Consider the following 23,740-nt stretch of genomic DNA (forward strand, 5'->3'; position numbering starts at 1 on the left):
CTCGAACTCAAGACCCCTAGGTACACACCACACGCCATAAGCCACCTAAGTAACAAGCCCTTCGTGTATTGCAACGCTCTCATTAATTTAACAGTCCACTAGCCATAAATAAGGGTTGTTCAATAAAAAGTCAAAATTTTGCTAAAGCCTAGTTTTGAACCCAGGACCTCCCACACTTCTTAGGACACCTAACCATTAATGCAAGCAAGCCAATATGCACAAAACACGCAAATTAAATTTCTGAAGATTTGGGGCATTACATGAATTCTGCAAATTAGTTTGATGTAGGTGTATGCCAATTTGGTTGGCAAAATGGCTTGGTAAATAGCCTATTTTTGTCAACACAGATAAAGACACGGGTGTGTGTCTCAACCATGTGTGACACAAAGTTATGTTATATGGCCATCTGTCCCCTAGTGTTAAAATCAAGTAAGTATGCTCCACACGACCTCGCACACAGGCGTGTGACTTGGCCGTGTGGCATAAGTTAGTATATCCTATAAGTTTGGCACGGCCTAGCACATAGCTTGGTACAATGGTGTGTATGGCCATTTTTAGGGCACACGGGCTAACCACACTGGCATGTGTGTTGGCCATGTGACCCGAGTCAGAGAGTTACACGGGGTCAGACACGGGCTGGGACATAGCCATGTGCTCCCATTTCGAATGTAACACTGGCGTGTCTGGTGGCCGTATGAGACACACAGGTGTGTCACACGGGCGTGTGTCCCCTGTTTTTGAGAAAATTTCTTAAGTGTGCAAAAAGTTTCCAAAATTATTGGTTTAGTCCCGAACTTTTCGCAATGTATGTTTAGGGCCTCGTAGGCTCGTATTAGGGACGAAATGTTTGGTTGAGAATGAATTGTATATGAATTGACTAAATGTATGTGAAATGGATGTTTTAAATGTGTCGTAAGTTCAGTTATGCTCTGTAACCCTATTCTAGCATTGAATACGGGTGTGGGGTGTTACAGTGATTCTTTCAAGATTGTTGGTGTGATTGAAGACACATTAAGGTTAAAACTATTTCCATACTCATTGAGAGATCAAGCACAAGCATGGTTAAATTCATTGCCGCTAAGTTCAATATCTACTTGGCAAGAATTCGCAGAAAGGTTTTTAGTAAAGTACTTTCCACTGAACAAAAATGCAAAGTTGTGAAATCAGATAACTACTTTCCAGCAATTGGATGACGAATCTTTCTATGAGGCATGGGAAAGATTCAAGGAATTACTTTATAAATGTCCTCATTACGAGATTCCTCAATGTATCCAACTGGAGACGTTTTATAATGGTGGCAACGCACATACAAGTTAATGGTAGATGCTTCTGCGAATGGTGCGATTCTGTCTAAGTCTTATAACGAGGCTTATGCGATCGTTGAAATGATTGCAAGCAATAACTACCCAGGACTGAAAAATTGAGCAGTTTCAGAAAGACGAGTAGCCAAAGTGCATGAAGTGGATGCACTGACCTCATTCTCTACTTAGGTATCTTCTATTTCCACTATGTTAAAACAATTTACCACTAATGGTTCGAATAATTTTGCAGCTCGATCACTAAGTCAATATGAAGTAGTTTCTTGTGTGTATTGTGGGAATGGTCATTATTTTGAGAAATTCCCTTCAAATACCAACTCAGTGTACTTTTCCTGGAGTAATCAATGAAATGGACTGAATAATAATCAAATGCAGTATAAACCCAACCAAACTGAACAAGTCTTAAAACCACTTCAAGCTGAATCATGAAACAGTTTGGAGGACTTGTTGAAGGTGTACATGGTGAAAAATTTCACCTTGATCCAAAGTCAAGCAGCAATGCTAAAAAATCTAGAAAACCAGATAGGGAAGTTAGTTATTGAGCTTCGTAGTAGACCACAAGGAGCCTTGCTGAGTGACATAGAAAATCTGAGAAATTTGGGTAAAGAGCATTGCAAGGTGGTCGAGTTATGAAATGGTAAGATTTTGGAACCTAAGACGGTTATGGTTGAAGATGAGCCTACTAAAAAAGAGGAAAGTCAACCAAAAATTGAAGTTCCTACAGTAGAAAAATTAGATGCTGAAAAATTTGACGAGGTAATCCCTAAACTAGTGAATTCTGAAAAGCTAACACCTACTTTTGCAGATATACCTCCTCAGAAAAGTTGTCCGTATCAACTTAGAGTTCCATATCCTTAAAGACTTCAATAGAACAAGCAGAAACAATAGGTAGAATTCAAGAAGTTCTTGGATGTTCTAAAGAAACTACATATTAACATTCCATTAGTAAAGGGTTTAGAACAAATGCCTAATTATATGAAGTTTAAGAAGGATATCTTGTGAAAAAAGAAACGACTGAGTGAGTATGAGATTATCGTTTTGACGAAATTGTGTAATACGTTCTTACAGAACAAACTACCTCCAAAACTGAAGGATCTTAGAAGCTTTACGATACCTTGCAACATTGGAGAATCATATTGCGGCAAAACTTTGTGTGAGTTAGGAGCAAGCATCAACTTAATGCCCAAATCTATTTTCAAACTATTAGGAATAGAAGAAGGAAATCCCACTACTGTATCACTTCAACTTGTGGATCGATCATTAGCATATCCCAAAGGAAAGGTCAAGTATGTTTTGGTAAGAGTTGATAAAATCATTTTTTCTGCTGATTTAATTGATTTGGATTTTGAAGCAGACAAGGCAGTTCTGATCATCCTGGGGAGACCTTTCCTAGCCACAGGAAGAACGTTGATAGATATGTAAAAAGGAAAAATCACGATGCGAGTTCAAGATGATAAGGTAACATTTAATGTTCTAAAAGTGATGAAGTTTCTCACTTCAAAGAAGTGTGTTCAGTAATGAAAGAATTAGAAACCTTAGTTTCTATGGAAAGCAATTTTGAAGAAGACTTGTTGGAGAACACTTTAGGGTTTGAACCATTTAAAGATGAAAAAGGTAATGAAGGTTTGGCTTTGATGAAAGCCAATTCGATAAGTTATATTCAACCACTGTGATTCAAACTGCTAGATTTAGAAGTTTGAGAAATTGTACAACCCAAGTCATCAATATAGAAACTACCTAAACTCGAACTAAAGGTAGTTCTATCTCACTTCTATCTCACTAAAAAGGTAACTAAATGGTTAGATGCAAGAATTATTTACCCCATTTCAAATAGTTCTTTGGTAAGTTTGGTGCAATACGTACCCAAGAAAGGTGTGATCATGATTGTCGAGGATGAGCAAAATGAGTTAATCTCGACGAGAACTATCATGGGTTGGAGAATTTGTATTGACTATAGAAAGCTAAACAAAGGCACTCGTAAGAATAATTTTCTTTTACCTTTAATGGATCAAATGCTAGATCGATAGGAAGGTAATAGATTTTATTGCTTTTTGGATGGATATGGGGGATACAATTGAATAGTTGTAGCCCCGGAACACCAACATAAAACTACTTTTACCTATCCATACAGTACATTTACTTTTAGCGAATGCCTTTCAGCTTATATAATGCACCTGCCACATTTCAGTGATGTAAGATGGCAATTTTCATTGATATGGTTGAAAATTATGTTAAGGTTTTCATGGATGATTTCTCTGTTTTTAGTAATACTTACAGTATTTTTTCTGAATAATTTGGCTCAGGTACTTAAAAGATGCAAGGAGACTAATCTTGTCCTTAACTAGGAGAAGTGCCATTTTATGGTTAAAGAGGGAATTGTCTTAGGGCCCAAAATTTCCAAGAGAATCAAAGTGGATAAAACAAAGGTGGACGTAATTGAAAGATTAGCACCTTTAGTTAATGTGAAAGGAGTTAGAAGCTTTTTAGGCCATGCTGGTTTATTTATATATGCTTTTAGAAAAATATGTTTTTTATTTTAACAAAGCATGTTTAGAAGCTATTGAAAAATTGAAAAACAAGTTAATTTTAGCCCCAATAATTATCACATCTGATTGGAACATGTGTTTTGAGTTGATAAGTGGTGCAAGCGATTTCACTGTCGAAGGTGTGATGGACCAAAGAAGGAACAAAGCCTTTCATCCTATCTATATGCAAGCAGAACTTTGATAGGGGCCATATGAATTATACGGTAATTGAAAAAGAACTTTTTTCTATAATTTTTACTTTTGACAAGTTCCGTTCAAATCTTATAGGTACCAAAGTTACAGTATTTACCTAATATGTTGCCTCTAAGTATTTACTCAAAAAGGAAAGATGTTAAACTGAGGCTAATTCGATGGATACTTTTACTCCAAGAATTTGACCTTGAGATCCAAGAAAGAAAATGTGTTGAAAATCAAGTAGCCGATCATCTATCGAGGTTGGAACAAAATGAGGTAACTTCTTCACTTGTTCTAATTAATAAGAATTTCCCTGATGAGTATATCTTTGAGGTAAGACAAATCTATGGAACACTTTGTTTTGCTGATTTTGCCAATTACTTAGCACATGGAATAATTCCTCGAGAAATGACGTACCAATAAAGGAAGAAATTCCTTCATGATAGTTGGTACTAATTTTAGGAGAACCCATTTTTGTTTAAACAATATGCAGATAACATAATTAGGAAATGCATAGTTGGGAGTGAGATTAACGAAATTTTGTACCACTTTCATTCATATCCGAGCAGGGGACACTTTGGTGGTTCACGAACAGTAGCAAAGATTTTACAAGCTGAGTTCTTTTGGCCTACATTGTTCAAGAATGCTTATGCATATGTGAGAAACTACGGTAGATGCTAAAGATCTAGGAACATATTAAGGAGGAACGAGATGCCCTTGACAAAAATTTTGGAGATAGAACTTTTCGATGTATGGAGCATTGATTTCTTAGGTCTGTTTCCTTTTTCGTATGGTAACAAGTATATTTTAGTAGCTGTGGACTATGTATCCAAGTAGGTTGAAGATGAGGCATACCCAACTAATGACACTAAAGTAGTAATGCGATTCTTACATAAGCATGTATTTACACTATTTGAGACTCCTAGAGCTATAATTAGTGATGAAGGATTTCACTTTGTAAATTAATGGCTTAACTGGTTGCTTGACAAGTATGATGTGAAGCATAAGATTGCTATTGCCTATCACCAACAATCAAATGGGCAAGTTGAAAGGGTAAATCGAGAAATCAAAGGTATACTTGAAAGAGTAGTGTGCCCTAATAGAACAGATTGGTCTCGAAGGCTCAATGATGCACTATGGGCCTATTAAAATGCTTTTAAGACACCGTTATGATTCCCTATCGACTAGTTTTTTGAAAGGTGTGTCATTTGCCACTTGAATTGGAGAATAAAACTCACTGGGCTTTAAACAATTGAATTTTGATCTTAAGCAAGCTAGTGAGAGAAGGATGTTACAACTCGATGAGTTGGAGGAGTTGAGGTTATTTTTATACGAGAATATCAAGATGTGTAAGGAAAAATATAAGAAATGGCAGGATAGATGTATTCAGCCTCGTGAGTTCAAAAAAGGTGAAAAAGTGTTTTTGTTTAATTCGAGGCTAAGGTTATTTCTTGGAAAGCTCAAATCAGGGTGGAAATGACCTTATACCATTCACAAAGTTTATGCATATGGAACTGTAGAATCGTACGACAACTATGGAGTCCAATTTTTAAATAAATTTTGGGCTCAAGGCTAAAATAGCAAAGAGAAAAAATTTAACCCATGTTGTCCATAGGACTTTTGTCACCATATTTCCCTCCATCTCACTTGTCGCCTGGTAACTAAAAATTAGCTAAATTTTAGCTAGAAGACTACCTTGCCGTCCAAGTATCTTAAATTAACTAAATTTTAGCTACAAAATTATCCTAATTCATCACTATATAAATCCCTTTATACCTTTATAATTTTCACAAGCCTTCAAGCTATTAGCTCAAAACCTAGCCACCCATTCTTTTTCCTCTTAGTCATCAGCCTAAATCCTGAAATTTCTCCCTAAAATTTCTTCTTTGTCGCAAGCCCCTAGTATTGCCGTCGTACGACCGTTGCTGGAGTAGCTCATTCAATACTGCATCCTATCGTCGTAGCAAGCTTCACGCCACCGCAAGTCCGTCGCTACCACAAGTCGATTGCTGCCACAACACCTTGCTCCTATACTTTCATGATTTATTTATCCATTTTTTTGCCAATTTTTTTCTTATTCTTCGAGAAAAATGTCTACATCTCGCAAAAGGACTAGATCTTCCAAGACCTCTGCTGAAAATCCCATTGTGATTCAAGATGAAGAAGTGAAAGAGATGTTTGATTCAATCTTTAAGAATCAACCTATGATGCCGAAAAAAAGGTTTCAACCTGGAGAGCAATGATAATATAGTTGTGGCCTTACCTATTTGAAAGAATATTAATGCCCTCAATTGGAATTTTTTTTGTAATGCACGATCATTGCTGGAAGAAGAGTTAGTTCAAGAGTTCTATGCAAATTTCACTAATCCAGATGCTACTGAAGTTCTTGTTCACAAGAAAATGGTACCCCTAACTTCTAAATCCATAACTGATTTGTTTAACTTACCTGATGTTGAAGAAGATAGGTACTTTGCCATGATGACAAACATTAGTTGGGATTTTCTTCAACAAGTTCTTAATTTTGTGACAAATTCAGGATCCCAATGGATTATAAGGAAGTATGGTAGTCATTCTTGTTGAAGGGAATATTTAAAGCCATTGGCTAATGTATCATTTTACTTTTCTCAATGGAGCAAATTCTTTTGTTGTATGCAATTATGACAGAAAAATCTATTAATGTTGGGAAGATCATTCTTAAGGAGATCCATGATTGTACCAAAAAGAAGACCGGAAGTGCTTACTTCCTATCATTGATCACTTCACTTTGCTTAAGGGCCCAAGTTAAGACAAAAGCAAACTTGAAGGGCCCATATGTTTAAGGTTGCATTACAACCCATGATCTTGAAAGGTTAGTGGAGCATATCCATGAACTAAACCCAACTGAACCAAATGAGTTGATAGAACCAAAAACAGATGAGTTATCGAACAAGTCTAAAACTGAAGCTAACTCAGTTACTAAAATAGAAGAGGCAGAATTAGAGGAAGAACTGAATGATACTGAACCAATAAAGGAACCAGAAACTTCTAAACCAAAAGATGAGCCAAATTATAATGAGCCGGTTGAACCAAGTATTGATCCTGAGTTGACTATTCCTGTAACACCCTTACCCGTATCCGTCGCTGGAACAGGGTACGAGGTATTAACAAATCATAGTACATACTATTTAATAAAGCCGAGACAAAAATATGGCGTGCAATTAGATCATGAATCATTATAACATATGCCTTTAACAATACTAGCCAATTTCAAAGGCTTCATACAAAATAATCGGTCAGATACTATAATTAATATTTTAAACCTAGACAATTATGACACTTAACAAAATAACTAAGTCTGCTATACATGCCATAATTCAAAATGTTCAGTTCAAATACCCAAAAGTATTGATAGTGTAGGCGAGATCTTCAACGATCCTTGACTCTGTGCAAGTCGGGCGACACTATAAGACAAAAGAGAGAAAAGAAAGTAAGCTTATAGCTTAGTAAGCAAGTATGTAAATAATGAATAAAGAATTTAATATGTTTACACAATAACTCAAGATTATCTACTTTTTAATTTTACTATTTACTCCACTTAGGTCAAGTTGTCTCTCCTGCGTCATATTCACTAAATAAATCATAACTCGAGTTACAAAACTCGAAATTCAAATCCGTAAAATTTTCCTCAAACTAGACTAAAATTACTTCTTACTAAAATTTTTCTAGAATTTTTGGTACAGCCAATTAGTACAGTTTATTAGTTAAAGTTTCCCTTGTTATACAGCTCAACTGATCTGACCTCTGTCCACTACGAATTGAATTTCTCCCAGTACACAATTAAAATATCCATGAAATCTGTTTCATTTAAACTAGACTCAATAAGGAATTTATAAATATAAACTATATTTCTTAATTTGTTTTGTACAATTTTTACTGATTTTTTAAAGTTAGAGCAGGGGATCACATAGTCATTCTGAGCGAGTCACACACAAATATAAATATCTCAAAATATAGAGTTCCTTTACTTGCTTTGTTTCTTTTACATGGGAATAGACTAATTAAGCTTTAATTTCATATCTCATTCAGCCTCTAATTAAATTCCTAATATTTTTGGTGATTTTTCAAATTCACGTCACTGTGACTATCCAAAATAGTATTATTGCTAATTCACTCTTTCACACTTTCTTTGTATTAATCTCATTTTAACATGCATATCACAATTCATTTTCACCACATTTCATACATCACAAGTATAGGTCCCTGATTACAATGTCACCTTAAAACCATCCGTTGAACAATTTGGATCAATCCTCGATACTTGATGGTTTCAACACACAGCCCCACCATCATATTTCATATAATTTGGCTCTCTTGTACACATGGTGAACACTTAGTACCACCCATGTGACCTAGCCAATTTATCTCATAGCTCTCTTGTCTACATGGTGTCCTTCACTTGGAATCACACATGCGACCTAGCTATATTTATCTCTCCTGTAGCTCTCTTGTCTACATGGGATACATCCCGTATCACACATGTGACCTAGCTACTACATAGTATCTCGTAGCTCTCTTGTACACATGATGTGCACTCAGCACCATACATCTGACCTAGCTACGCTCCATCTATATTATTCAATCTTTCCGAATGTTCAACCGGGATTTTTCTCTCTATTACTTATTTCCATTCTTCCAATAGTCGATTTATGCTAAAAAAATCAGCTAAATATATATAATAGGCTGAAATATAAAAATGTAAATGAATTTAATGTATTATTTACATACAAACTTACCTCGGTGCAAAATATGGAAATTTTGCAATTTAGTCCAAAACATTTTCCTTCCCCTGTTCGAGGTCGATTCCATGCCTTTCTTGGTCTATAACAACACATTTACCTCATTTAATACTCATACTATTTATTTCAATCCAAAAATCATATTATTGAAAAATTACATTTTTGCCCCCCAACTTTTACAAAATTACAATTTTTCCCCTAGGCTCAAAAATTTAATTTCAGCCCTTATTCTTATGTTTTATGACATGCTGATCATTTTTATCTTCTATGACAACATCAAATTCTCACTCTAACATGCACTTATGAGCATTAGGTATTTTTACCAATTACACCGTTTTGCTCGTTTTCGCTAAAAATCGCTTAGAAAAGATCATTCTCCTAACCTCAAACATTCATATTCTACCATCAAACATCAAAATACATGCATATCATTCATGGGTAAATTTTTAAACATAAACCCTAACTCGAAATAATGGTAGAAATAGGTAAACCGAGCTACGAGGATTTCAAAAATGTAAAGAACATTAAAAATGGGGCTTGAATGCACTTACTATTGAGCTTGAAAGCTTGAAACAAACCTTAGCTATGGAGAACATGCAAGTTTTGGCCAAGCTAAATGAAGATGAACACATTTTTGTATTATTTTTCCCATTTTATTTCATTTATTATGCAAATGACCAAAATGCCCTTACTACTAAACTTTCTAAAAATTCCATCCATGTCCAAATTTTTGTCCATATAAAGTATAATGGTCTAATTGCCATTTAAGAACCTCTACTTAAAACCCCCATTTCAATCAAGTACTTTATGAACAAGAACACACATATTTTTCACCTATTTCAATTTAGTCCTAAATGTCAAATTAAACACCCAATCGATAAAATTTCGCAACGAAATTTTCACACGATTATGCAATCATAATATAAAAACTAAAACTTAATCAAAATAATTTTTTTTTCAACCTTGAATTCGTGGTTTCGAAACCACTGTTCCATTTTGGCCCTAAATCGGGCTGTTACAATTCCAGTACCCACTTCTTCAAACACTGTGAAGAAATTAGAATTATCAACTATGATGGATATGATGAAATTTCTGCATAACCAACAACAAGCTTGTGACAGCCCAAAATTGACCCTAGTCGGAATGTGGTTTCGGGACCACAAAACCGAGGCATAAAAATAATTTAAAATTTATTTTGATGCCTATAATATGTGTATGCTCATGTATGACATTTTTTGATGATTGATTTAGTGTTATAAAGGTGAATTCCACTAGAAAGGACTTAGTAGTGAACTTTGAAAGTACGATAGGGAAATGTGTGATGACTAATTAAAGCATGCATGCAAAATAATGGACTTGCATGTCAAATTCCCCCTTTTATAGGTGGTGGCCGGCCATGACATGGGTTATGGGCAAAGAAAACATGTTGAAACATGTTTTGTTAATGGAGCATGAAAGAAATGATTAATAATTAGATGTGGGAAGAGAAACAAAAAAAAAAATGTGTGTGAGAGTGTAGCATTCCCCCCCCATTGCAGTGTAACTAAGAAGGAAAACAAAAATTTTTGTTCATCCTTGTTCTCTCCTTTTGGCCGAAAATGCTAAGGGAAGAAGAGATTTTTGCTTCATTTTATTTGTTTAGAAGAGATCTAGAAGGAGATTTGGCTAAACTTGCACCAAGATTAAGGTATGTATGAGGTTGTGTCATGAGATTCATGCATGTTTTAGTTGCCAACTTGATGTTCATGTTAGCCATGGTTCAAATCCTTGTTATGCCATGGAAGTGGTATTTGGTCAAAGTTGATATTGTGATAAAGCCATTGCATGCTAAGTGTGAAGCTTGATGATGATGCATGCAATGATGGATTGTCTACTCTTGAAATTTCTTTGTAGCCATCTTGAGTAAGACATTGAGTTTTCTTTTGTTTAACCATGATTGAAGTTGAAAGGGCATGATTGTGATGTATTCGCCATGATGCATTCATGAGCATGGTTCATGCTTCTTGCATGTTAGTTAAAATTTGTGTTTTGGATGGCTAGGGACACCTTGAAATTGCCATGCACATATATGTATATATATGTTTGCACATGATGTTTTGGTTATGAAGTAAGTGATGAATATGTTTGTTTAAAGAAGAAAATGTTGAAGAATGCTTGTGAAATTGCAAGTACATTCGGCCTAGTACATATATGATGTGGAAATCTTGGAATTTATTGTTGAATTGGTGCAAGTATGACTAAGTATATTCGGCCTTAGGTAGCCTATTGATGGCCTTAGCTTTTCCTTGATGCTTGAATGAATTGTATTGAATTGCTTGATGTAGTATAAAATGTGCATGACCATTGTGTATTCAAGCTAAAGGGTGGCCATATGACCATTTAAACTCCTTGTCATATTCGGCCATAAGCTAGCATAATGAGGTTTTAATAAATTGAATTTGTTTGAATTAGCTCAAGAGCTTAGAGGGCCACAATTGGACAAGGGGAAGGAAAAAGTGATCGAATAGTCGTAAAAGCCGTTCGACGACATCCGAGGTAAGTCCTCAAGAAGTGACCCTACTTGAATTATGTGAAATGAAATATGGATGTGTAATGATTATTGATTTATGTGTGTATGAGTATTTGAATGATACCCGGGCTAAGTCCCGAAGGCGATTATGCTAGTGATTACATTTGTGTTTGAGCCTTAGTAACGAAAATGAAACATGAATGTCTAATGATTATTGATGTATGTGTGCATGAGCAATTGAATGATATCCGGCTAAGTCCCGACGACATTTATGCTAGAAATTATATCCGGTTAAGACCAAGGCAATTGTGCTAGTGGCTATATCCGGCTAAGACCAAGGCATTCGTGCGAGTCGTTCTATCCGAGCTAAGACCCGAAGGCATTCGTGCACGTGGTTATATCCGGTTGTATTCCGAAGAAGCTTGGGCTGGAGGTGAGTGTTGGCTGCTGTAATAAATTCCATTAGTACGCTCGAAAAGCCCGAAGGTATGATTATATGTGCATTGGAAAAGTCGACATGCTTGAGCAACATTCGCTCAATCGACTAACAATTTCAGCTATTGAATTGGTTGATACCTTGTGAAAGTATATAATGATGAAGTGTGAAGTAAGAATGATCATGTGAATGTGTATTAATGAAATGATGCATTTGGCTATGTGAATGTATTGCTTTAATTAAAGCTGATTTTATTCCTTGAGACTTACTAAGCATAAAAATGCTTACCCCTGCTGCTTTGGCTCTCTGTTTTATAGATTTTGCTCGATAGCAATCAGATTCGGGATCATTAAAGTCAAGTCATCTACACTATCAAAGCCTCCATTTTGGTATAAATTTTGGTTGAACTTTGAAATGGCATGTATAGGACTACCCCTTGTTGGTTCAAATATGTTGTGATGTATATGTGTACGGCCATGCGAAAATGGCTCGTAAAAGTGAAGTACGAACTTAGACTATTTGCGGTTTGTATATATATGGTGTCATGATGTGATTATGGATTGGAAATGGGAGTGTTGGTCACATGATCAGCCATTGGTATGGTTAAAATGATCATATGTGAACCTATGTATGGCAAGACTAGTTGGTTCATGGAGACTACAAAATAGGTAAGACCTACCTTAAAAACAGATGCTGCCAGCTGCAGTGACGTGAATGTGAAAAATCACCAAAATTGGTAGGAATGGTATTAAATAGTGAATAAGATATGTAAATGAACCTTGATGAGTCTACTTTCATATGGAAGAAATGAAACGGTCATAGGAGTCACATGTTAAGAGATATTAAAGCTATTGTGAGACAGGGCCAGAACGGTTTCTGGGTCCCCTGTTGCAACTTTAAAAATTTACTATAAATTATCCAGAAATAATTAGGAGTCATGCCTTATATGTACAGATTCCATTTTGAGTCTAGTTTCATTAGAAATAAACGGCACCAGTATTAAAGCCCTGTACAGAGAGATATTCAAGTTGTAACGCGTGGAGGTCAGAGCAGTCGATCCCTGTAACATGGGTGACTTTAACTAATAAACTGTACCAATTGGCCCGACCAAAAATTCTAGAAATAAATCCATGGATGGATATATGAGTCTAAATTCAGGGAAAATTTACGAAACCAGTTTCCGAGTTTTGAAACTCAAGATATGATTTTTAAGGCGACGGTGACGCAGTTTTTCAGCCTGACTGGAAATGTCAATTGGTGGGCGAAATATGTGGATTTGGCTTGTTAACCCCTCGTGTTCGACACCGGCGATGGTCTCGGGTTCGGGGTGTTACAAAGCTTATTAGAAATATGCAAAAGTTAGAGATGATTATCTAAGGAATACTTTTAAAAATATCTCTAACAATTTCATTCATAAGTTCCCAGATTATATCTTTGAGTTATGGAAGGAAGATGATAAAGAAGGCGAGGATGAAACATAAAAGGAGGAAGACGAGGAGGATAAGTCAAATAAATAAAAGGGGGAATTTATTATATTTAGTTTTTATTTCTTTTTAGGTGTTTATTTTTATTTCCTGGTTAGAATTTTTTTTTCACATAATAAAATAACAAGCATGAATAAAATAAGCTCAATGCCTCTCTATAGAAAATAAAGTGATGTGGTAATAAGAATGAGCATGTCTAGGATTGGATTGTGAGAAAGACTTGATACTTAAGCAGTCTTTATGACTCATCTCTCTTTTCTTGCAACCTTACCTAGTGTTCAGTTTTCATTCATTACTTTGTTTTCGCAATGAGGACATTGCTTGTAACACCCTCACCCGTATTCAATGCCAGAATAGGGTTACGGAGTATAACCAAAATTGTAAAACATTTAAACAGTCAATTCACATATAATTTCACATTTCATGCAAACATTATTCGAACTCAAGCAAAATGTCCCTATAACGAGCCTACAAGGCCCTAAACATACTTTGGGAAAGGTTAGGAACTAAACCGATAGCTCAAGAATTTTTTACGAAACGTAGAAAATTTTCTCAAAACAAAAGACACACGCCTGTGTGGCCAGGCTGTGTCTCTCACATAGACAACAGACACGCCCGTATCACAGGCCGTGTGGACATTTGAAATGGGAGTATATGGCCGTGTCCCAGCCTATTTCCTACCCCGTGTAACTCTCTAACTTTGGTCACACAACCAACACACACGCCCATGTGGCTAACCCGTGTGCCCTAAAAATGGCCATACATGACCGTGTTCCAGGCCATGTGCTAAGCCGTGCCAAACCTATAGGGTATGTTGACTTATGCCATACGGCCAAGGCACACGCCCGTGTGTGAGGCCGTGTAGGGTATACTAACTTGGTTTTTCATTCAACACCAGGGGACACACATGACCGTGTGTCGTACACAGCTGAGACACGTGTCTCTGTCTCTACCCGTGTGGACAAAAATATGCTATTTACCAAGCCATTTTGCCACTCAATTTGGTACACACCTACATCAAACCAATTGGCTCCAACACAAGGCATAAATAAGCATCTTATTAACATTTTTCAAGCATAATTCATACCATCTCAACACCAACCAATACAAACACATCAAAACCACAATATACCATTCAATTTCATACCAAAACTCACTTGAACAACACATCTACATGCACTATTCCATCTAAACATTCTTTTGCCTAGAACCACAAGCATACCAATCTCAAATTCAACCATTAACTACTCAAACTAATAATCCACAATCAACCTTTCACCAAGCAATATAAACCATATCACAAAATGGCATTAGCTCACACATATATATATCACCAACTAAGCCAAATAGGTTAATTTACATGGCCATATACATAACATTTAAAAGCCAACAGAAAAATGGCCAAATGCATAACAACACATATTCCAAAATGACCAAAGTCCCTATACATGCCATATACTTGAAATACCAAAGTTCATAGGTACCGAGTGATAGGTGGATAATGTAAAACGATCTCCGACGATCCCCAAATTTGAGCTAGCTTTGATAACACTATAAAACATGGGAAAAATAAACAAAGTAAGCTATAAAGCTTAGTAAGCTAGTATGAAATAAACTCAATATAATCATAACTACATAATTCAACAATTGATTATAGATACATAAATTCACATCAACTAACAAACCTTTGAATTACTCATTCACAAAACTATATTCTTTCTTCACCATTTCTTCAATTCAAAGCTAACATGGTTTATGCAAATACCTGTACCATATTGTACCAATTTCATTCTTAACCACATCATTCATTTACCCATTGAACTATTCAAAATAATATTCGGTTACTCAGGAATCTTACACGATAAGTACCTATACCATGGCCCAAAGCCAAATCAAGGTAACTTCTATCCGAAGTACTAATATCATGGCCTGAAGCCAAATTAGCCGATATTCATGGCCCAAAGCCAAATCGATATAACTTGCACCCAAAGTGCTAATATCATGGCCCGAAGCCAACTCAATGTATCCCCTAGTGACATGTCACTAGTATCCTAAACTATTCCTAAGGTTCAACTGGGATTTCAAATGTTGAATTACCATCGAGTCAGTGTCGAACTTATCTGAAATCTTGGATTTACAACTTGTACAATATCAAGGCATTTAAAATATGCTTATAATGAAATTTATCACATATGAACTTACCTCGGATGTGAAAATGATGAAATAGGTCGATTAGTCGATAACTTTAGTTTTTGTAACGCCCCAAATCTTACGTATTTATTTTTGTATGTTTGTATTGCGTAAATTCATGCTTGCTTCAATGGTTAAGTGTCCTGAGAAGTGTCTGAGTAGTCCTAAGTTCAAGCCTTGGCTTAGGCAAAAATTTTGTTTTAATAGATAAACCTTTGTCTTTAGTCAGTAGACTTTTAAATGAAAATGGGTAAAACATGATAGAAAGGGCCTGCTGGTCTAGGGGATAAGCGGCGTATGGTAGTTACTTAAGGTCTGAGGTTCAAATCCTCGTGGGCATAGTGGAGTGTTTTCTTTTTCTTCCGTGCCATGGGAGTGTTGTGGTTTGACCGAAATACTAAAGTGGTTGAGGGGAAATTGAATTGAGTAGTTGAGGGATCAGTTTGAGTGATTTGAAGAGAGATTTTAGGAGACATTATGGGGATTTGAGTTGGGAGAGAGTTGGTGCCAAAATGGTAATCTGCCCACTCAGAATTCGGCTTTGGGTTGGTGAATTGCTCTCCATTTCAGTGACTAGTAACATTTTGGTTCTTTTCTCTCTACTTGGAAGCTAAATAGTGTCTAAGGTTCTTTCGGGTATCTCTTTTTTTTACTTTATACGAATTTGTTCTCCCTCTCTTTTCCTCTCAACACTTTCGAGTTTGGCAAGTTCCTCTCAGTTTTTTGGTTCTTTTTGTGGTCTTTCTTTGACAGATTATCTCGGCTTCTCCCCTCCCTCAATTGATTCTTGGCTGGCCGATTCTCTTCTTCTTCTTCCCTCTCTCTCAATCAGCTTCTTCTTGATCGATTGCTTCTCTTTCTCTGGCTCTATCAAATGGTTGTACTTGACCGAATACTACTGCTTCTCATACCCTCTCTGTGCCAATTTTTCCTTCATTGCTATCTATTGTTTCTGTAGTCATTCCTATTCATTGGTTTTGCATTTTGGTAAGTCTGACTTTTCAGTATGGGTGCGATTCTTTATCTTTCTCCCACTTTTCCATATTAGTATTGCACCTAACATCTTCCTGTGCTACCGTTCTCTAATAGGGGTGCAATTGTTCCATTTTGCCTTTATCATATTGTGTACTTTCGGCTCTTATGTGGGTGTAGGCCGATTATTCCTTTCTTCTAATCTTGACTTTGCATTTTTTGTAAGTGACAATTCATCTAGTTCAAACTGTTCATTTGATTAATGGCTGATAAGGTTCAGTTGGAATGCAGGTAACCCTTAAGGCCTAGTGATTAGTCTCTTGTAACGGATTAAGTGTGCAAGCCTTTATCGACCGATCTAAACAAGTGATAGGTAATCTTTTGGATAAGTGTTTTGGTTAGGATTTTTGTTAATTCGATTAGTAAGCGATTAACCGAAGCTTGTGATTGAATATAGGTTAGAGTGCTCGTGGACTATTTGCACACTTTCACAAACAAGATGTGTAAACACTATCTAATCTATGGAAATCGGCAAAAGCTAGAATGAGCAAACGATGATGCTACACGGGCGTGCACTTGCTTGTGTGGTGGTCAGTGTGACTAAACATGGGCGTTTGATCGATGAGTCCAGCCATGAGTGATTTCATGGGCCAAGGTCATCTTGGGCCATTTAGGGTTGAATTGGGCCATATGGGCTCCACGGGCACATGGGCCCAGCACGGGTGAACCACACAAGCATGTGGAGAATATTAAGCCAGGCTATGTAATCCACACGACCAAGGCCATTTTTGGGCTATGTAGGCCACACGGGCATGTGGGCCTACATGGGTCGCAATATGGGCCGTGAGCCCATTTTCACTGTCTAACTGTTAAAGTTGCACAGGTCGCCCAAGACGACTGTGGACCTACTGTTGGGTCAGTAAGTGTACCTAGATCCCCTAATTGATAAAATGACAAAAATGCCCCTACAGGGTAAAATGACTGATATGCCTCTATGAGATGTATGATTATGTTTGAACATGCCATTTTATATTGATACATGTCTGATATTATGACATGATGCATGATATGTTGCATGGGGATGGGATTTATTGTGATTGGAGGAAGCGTACTGTACTGCCAGCTCTGCTACAAATACTGATTAGTGCTGCAACCGGTACTACTTGGAGTATAGGGATGGGTGGGTTGATTTTATCCCTACATGAAGTGTAGGGTTGGACAAAGATGGAGTGTAGAGGCTGGTTGGGTATGATTTATTGATTGCATATCTGGACTGTACTGTTATTGAGATGGGCTTAGGCCCACACTGATACTGATACTGTAATGGGCTAAGGCCCTGGCTAAAACTGAACCTTGACTGAATTGGGCTTAGGCCCAGACTATATATGCTCTCTGATTGATTATCTGACATGGGATTACACACTAAGTTTTCATAACTCACCCATCTGTTTATCTATACAAGTAATCCCCAGGCCTGGCAGGTCGGTGCTGCAAGGGACTCGAAGGTGGCCACACAACTGCATGAACTTTCTTATTGAGTTTTAAATTACAAATAGTTTTATTTTGGGTGTTTTTAATGTAATAAGGCCTCTATAAGTTTTAATCTTTAAGTTTGGGGTTTTATTTATTTTAATTTATATCTGCTAGTAGTACGATGCGAGTTTTCAAAAAGATAAATGTTTTTCCAAATCAACATGTTTACGCAACATGTTTTTAGAAGCTTCCGCAAGAAATCATATTTTAAAATTAATAACAAATTTAATATAGGTAACTTTTGTCAAACGACTTAAGCTTTGAAAATAAACGAGATATCCTTAAATCTTCACTAAGATCACAAAGAGGTTAAATATAGAACGGGTTTTTCAATGATATTATACTTTGCGGAAAACACTTCAACGTGACATCGCCAGATTCGGCTATAACATCTAGGCCAGGTTTGGGGTGTATCTGAATTCTGCTTTGCTTGAACAATTAAGCTCCAAAGTGATCGAACCCTAAAATAAAAAAAATAGTTTTCTTCTTCTTCAATATTCGATTAATGAAGATGATAGTGGAGCTTTAATTTGGTTTTGTTTTATTTATTTTAAGTTAAATTACCAAATTACAACTATAACCGTAATAATAAACCGTTTAAAACATCCATTCTATGCCCATAAATGTCTACTCACAAATAAAATGGTCTAATTACCACTTAAGGGCCTTAACTTTAAGGTTCTATAACTATTAAACATTTTTAACTATTAGAACTCAAGTTTTATGCTTTACCCAATTTAGTCCTTTTTATCAAATTAAGCACTCAAATGATAAAATTTCTTAATACAAAATTTCACACAATCATATTTTCATGCTATAGACATTAAAATAATAATAAAATAATTAATTTCACATCAAATTTGTGGTCTTGAAACCACTATTTTGATTTGACTAAAAACGGGCTGTTACAACTCTCCCCCTTTAGGGATTTTCATCCCTGAAAATCTTACCAGTGAATAGGTTAGGGTACTGTTTTCTCATAGCTTCATCAGGTTCCCATGTAACCTCTTCAACATCGTGTCGTTGCTAAGGTATTATCACTAGAACTATGCCTTTATTTCTCAACTGTTTAACCTCACGTGCTAGAATTCTAATCGGTTCTTTGTTGAATGTCATATCAAGTTGAATTGTAATTTCTTTCAGAGAACTTACGTGTGAAGGATCCGATCTATATCGACGCGACATTGACACATGAAACACATTATGGATCTTTTCTAACTTAGTCGGTAAAACTAGCCGGTATGCCACTAGACCTATTCTTTCAATGATCTCATACGGTCTGATGAAACGTGCACTCAACTTGCATTTGCAACCAAATTTAAGTATTTTCTTCCATAGAGATACTTTCATAAACACTTTATCACCAATCTGAAATTCAATGTCTTTTCGTTTCAAATCCGTGTATGATTTTTGTCGATCTGAAGCTACTTTTAGACTGTCGCAAATTACTTTCACTTTTTCTTCAATCTCTCAGATCAAATCAACCCTGTGAATCTTTTTCTCACTAAGTTCAGTCTAGTACAACGGAGTTCTGCATCTACGACCATACAAAGCTTTGTACGGTGCCATCTGTGTGCTCGATTGAAACCTGTTGTTATACGCAGATTCAACCAATGGAAAAAATTTCTCCTAATTACTTTCAAACTCTAAAACACAACGTCGGAGCATATCTTTGAGAACCTGAATTACCCTTTCAAATTGTCTGTCAGTTTGTGGATAAAAAGCTATACTAAAATTTAATCTCGTACCCAAAGCTTCTTGTAATTTCTTCCAAAATCGCGATGTAAATCTCGGATCTCTATCCGAAATAATGGAAACAACACCCCGTGCAATCAAACTATTTTAAAAAGGTACAATTCAGCCAATCTATCAAGTGAATAATCAGTAAATACCTGAATGAAATGCACCGAGTTTGTTAATCGATCAACGACAACCCAAACAACATCTTTCTTTTTCAGAGTCAAGGGTAATCTCGATATGAAATCCATCGTAACTCTATCCCATTTCCACTCAGGTATCATTATTGGTTGTAGAAGACCTGAAGGCACTTGATGTTCGGCTTTCACTTGCTGACAGATTAAACATCTCGATACAAACTCTGAAATATCTCGTTTCATGCTTGACCACCACTATAACTGTTTCAGATCATTATACATATTAGTACTTCCAGGATGAACGGATAAACAATGACTATGTGCCTCTTGTAAAATTTTCATAATCAACTCTAGATTTTTCTGCACACAGACTCTATCTCGGAACATTAAAAAATCATCAGATCTGATTTGGTACTCTGAATCACTAGTCAACTCGCATTGCTCTCTTATAGCCTGCAATTAACTATCACATTTCTGAACTTTGCAAATTTGCTGAAGAAATACTAGTTTAGCCTTTAACTCAACTAAAATCGAATCATCATCAGATAATATCAACTTTATATTCATTGTTCTCAAGGCAAACAATAATTTTCTACTCAAAGCATCTGCGACTACATTAGCTTTCCCCGGATGATAATCGATTACTAATTCATAGTCTTTTAGTAGCTCAAGCCATCTTTGTTGTCATAAATTCAAATCTTTCCGAGTCATTAAATACTTCGAACTCTTGTGATCAATAAAGATGTGACATTTTTCAATGTATAAATGATGATGCCAAATTTTCAATGCAAAAACAATAGCAGCTAACTCTAAATCGTGCGTCGGATAGTTCTTTTCATGTGGCTTCAACTGTCTCGAGGCATAAGCTCTCACTTTACCTTCCTGCATCAAAACACAACCCAAACCATTCAGTGACATATCATTGAAAATCACAAACTTTTTACCCGACTCAGGTTGAACCAACACTGGAGCCTTAGTTAACAATGCTTTCAACTACTCAAAACTTTGTTGACATTTCTCGGACTATTCAAATTTTACATCTTTCTTTAACAACCTGGTCATTAGTGTATGTAACACCCCGTACCCGAGTCCGTTACCGGAGTCGAACACAAGGTGCACACAGACTTAACTTAATTATTTTCACAGTCCATTTAGAAATTTCCAGACAAGCTGGTTACTGCATCACTGTCGCCTTAAAAATCATATCTTGAGTATCAAAGCTCGAAAATCAGTTTCGAAATTTTTCCCTGAAACTAGACTCATATGTCCATCTACATATTGTTTTCTAGAATTTTTGGTCAGGCCAATTAGTACAGTTTATTAGTTAAAGTCTCCCCTGTTACAGGGATCAACTACACTGACCTTGGCGTATTACGACTTGGATATCTCCCTGTACAGGGCTTTAATACTGATTCCGTTTGTTTCTATAGAAACTAGACTCAAATAGGAATCTATACATATATGGCATGACTCCTAATTATCTCTGGTTAATTTACAATGAATTTTCAAAGTCGGAACAGGGGACCCAGAAACCGTTCTGGCCCTGTTTCATGAGAACTTTAATATCTCTTAACATATAACTCATATGGCCGTTTCGTTTCTTCCATATGAGAGTAGATTCATCAAGGTTCATTTACATAATTTATTCACTATTTAATTCCATTCCTACAAATTTTAGTGATTTTTCAAATCCACACCACTGCTGCTGTCAGCATCTGTTTTCAAGGTAAACTTTACCTATTTCGTGGTTTCCATGGACCAACTAGAGTTTTGTCATACATAGGTCCACATATAATCATATTTAGCCATTCCAATGGCTGATCATTTGCCCAACACTTCCATTCCAGTCCATAGTCACATCATGAAACCATACATATATACATAAACACAAATGGTCTAATGCCATACTCCACTTCTATGAGCCATTTTCGCATGGCTGTACACACATACATCACAAAACGTACTTGAAAAACAACAAAGGGTAGTCCTATACATGCCATTTCAAACCTCAACCAAAATTGTACCAAAAGGGGGCTTTGATAGTGTGGGAGACTTCGACTTCCAAAAATCCCGAGTCCGATAGCTGACGAGCCAAAATCTATAAAACAGAGAACAAAGAAACGGAGTAAGCAATTTATGCTTAGTAAGTTTTGAGCAAGGGACTCCAGCACACCAAAAGCATAGCATTCATATAGCTAAACGGATAATTTCATATGTACACATTCTCAATATCATACTTACTTCACACTACCAACCCTTATGTTCATACACAAAGATCAACTTAGCTAAAGGCGGTAGCTCGCTTATCAACCGGCGAATACTTATTTGTAAGGGCTCAACTAATTCAAAGCACATACGAACATACCTCATTGCTGGAATTTTTGCAAGCGTATTAACTGAAATTTTTACAGCAAGATTGCTCATTCCCGAATCACGTACCTTCGAAATTTAACCGGATATAGCGACTCGCTCGATTGTCTTCGGGACATAGCCCGATTATAGCGATTCGCACAATTGCCTTCGGGAATTAGCCCGGATTTAGTAACTAGCACAAATGCCTTCAGGACTTAACCCGGTTTTGGTAACTCGCACAAATGCCTTTGGGAATTGACCCGGATTTAGTCACTTAGCACAAAAGCCTTCGGGACTTAGCCCGGATACCATTCGAATAACCAAGCACATATATCAACAAATCATAACACATTCTTATTACATTCTCATTACCAAAGCTCAAACACAAGACACTTATCATATTTACAATTTCGGCTCAATAGCCACACACAAAGAGCATGATTTCGATTTGCTCAAAACATGATCTAATCAAATCATAATTTAAGCTCTATTACTCAAGAACTTACCTCGGATGTTGTCGAACGATTTCGATAGCTATTCGACCACCTTTTCCTTCCCTTTATCGGATTTAGATCCCCTTTGCTCTTGAGCTTAATTAAATAAATAAATCGATTTAATCATTTGAGCATCGAAAAGAGGAACACAAGGCACTTAGCCCACACTTATACATTAGACATTAAAGTCACATACATGTGAAATCATGCATCAAACTCAACACATTAGTTAGTACTCTCCTTAGCCGAATTTTCTAGGTCGAGATAAAGCCTTCAACATGCTTACTTATGGCTGAACAACACATCAACCTATGTACTCATTCATGTGGCCGATTATGCATGTTGATGTTGAGACCAATTACATGTTTAATACCACACATGAACGGCATACATTTTACTAACTAATGCATTACATATTGTAGTTCAATACACATCTATCATTTACTTCATAACCGAAACATCATCATAAGTAAATATATACCTTGAGATAGTATATATGTCATACCAATACATCATGTGCAAACATATATACATATAGGTGCAAAGGCCGAATCTCAAGTTGATTATAACCAAATATAAACATATATCCAAAACACAAATCTTACCTACCATGCAATAAGCATAAATCATTCTTATGGATATACCATTGCCGAATACTTCACAACACCATACCATTTCAAGTTTGGTCATGGTTAAACAAAGAACTTAATGTCTCACTCAAAAATGCTAAAAAGAAAATCCAAGAGTCATCAACCCACCATCACATATCATCAACAAGCTTCATATTTAGCATGCAATGGCATTAACACAAAATCCACCTTGGCCGAATATCATCCCCATGACATAGCAAGGATTTGAACCATGGGCTAATAAGAACATCAAGCTAGCAACTAAAAACATGCATGAATCTCATGGCACAACCTCAAACATACCTTAATCTAGACACAAGTATGGCCAAACCTCCTCCTAATCCTCTTCCAAACCAAGCATGAAGCAAGAACTCCCTCCTTCTTCCTTAGAATTATAGGCCAAGAGAAGCAAAAATGATGAACATTTTTTTTTCTTTCTCTCCCTCAACTCAC

At 36.3% G+C, this 23,740-nt stretch overlaps 1 non-coding gene across 1 annotated transcript; it reads right to left on the reverse strand.

Moving 5' to 3' along the window:
* Nucleotides 1-1,152: 1,152 nt before the first annotated feature.
* LOC128289608 (small nucleolar RNA R71) lies at nt 1,153-1,259 on the reverse strand. The gene has a single exon (XR_008279253.1). It is a non-coding gene; the product is annotated as a small nucleolar RNA R71 (small nucleolar RNA).
* Between the last annotated feature and the right edge of the window lie 22,481 nt (nt 1,260-23,740).

The sequence above is a fragment of the Gossypium arboreum genome, chromosome 2 (assembly GCF_025698485.1).
Source record: "Gossypium arboreum isolate Shixiya-1 chromosome 2, ASM2569848v2, whole genome shotgun sequence".
Classification (NCBI taxonomy): domain Eukaryota; kingdom Viridiplantae; phylum Streptophyta; class Magnoliopsida; order Malvales; family Malvaceae; genus Gossypium; species Gossypium arboreum.